Genomic DNA, 1,267 nt, shown 5'->3' with positions numbered 1-1,267 from the left:
AAAGGGGGCCCATCAAATGCACAGTGTTGATGATTGACACGCATCACAGTGGGGCCCATTTAATTTTGATATCTTTTAAACCATTCATACAACTTGGAGCTCAAGGAGCATCAGCGCTCTCTCGACCCTCTCTCTCTCTAATCCTCTCCATCCTCTCTCTCTCTCTCTTTAATCCTCTCCATCCCCCCCTCTCTCTCTCTCGCGTGCCCTAATCCTCTCCATCATCTCTCCCTCTCTCTCTCTCTCTCTCTCTCTCTCTCTCTCTCTCTGTTTGATCCAAAAAATGGAGGGAGCTGAAATAACGCCCTCCCTACCCACGTTCGCCCTTCTCTCTCTCTCTCTCTGAGCTTGGTTGAAGACTCAATCACAAACGTGAGGTATCTCTCTCTTTCAATCTCTTTCAATCTTAATGTTGATTTAGGAATTTGGGGATTTAGTAATTTGTTGATTCTCAATTTGATGTGGACCCCCATTTAGGGATTTAGGGATTTTATGGCTTACTGATTTAAAAATGGACCCCGAATTAGGAATTTTTGGCAAATCCCTAACCTAGGGTTTTCTTTGTTCTAGCTCACGCGTTGCAGGGGAGTCTTCACAAGAACTCAGTTTGATTTAGGTAAGTCCTTCCCCTCAGAACCCTAAACATTATATCAATTGATTTTGTTCTTGCTTTCATTTGAAAACACATAGATCTTGTGTTTTCAACAGCTTCTAGCTACAAATGTTACTTGAATCTCATTCGGGTTTGAGGTGGGGAGATGATTTTTTTTCTTTTTGATGTTGCTGGACGGAATCCCTTTTGGAAATCATTTTTCCCTGTGTTCTATGATGGAAGATGTTGTTGATGCATGTAAAATGTGGGATAATGATTGATGCCGGCCAGTTGTTCGATGAAATGCATGAAAGGAACTTAGTTTCTTGGAACACCATTATAGGAGGGATGGTTTGAGTTATTTCATCTGATTTATGTCATTTTCTTTGGTTCTGAGTAGTTGTAATTCTCCATATCTAATTAACAAGTTGGCTGACTTTCTAAGCCTAGTTTATCCAGTGCAAATCGAATCAACCTTCACAGCAAGTTTCAAATAGACTTGGTAATTTCGTTAACCACAAATCTGAGGGAAGTATTTTTTAGATATTTTGTGCATGATCATGTTGCCATGCACACACATGCAATGTGAATCTATCTGTGTGTGGCTTGCACATATATGTAAGTGTTTTAAAGATATTTGGTGCATGATCATGTTGTCAGGCCATCAACTTGTTC

Source organism: Magnolia sinica, chromosome 3, assembly GCF_029962835.1.
Source record: "Magnolia sinica isolate HGM2019 chromosome 3, MsV1, whole genome shotgun sequence".
NCBI lineage: Eukaryota > Viridiplantae > Streptophyta > Magnoliopsida > Magnoliales > Magnoliaceae > Magnolia > Magnolia sinica.
This window is presented reverse-complemented; position numbering follows the sequence as displayed.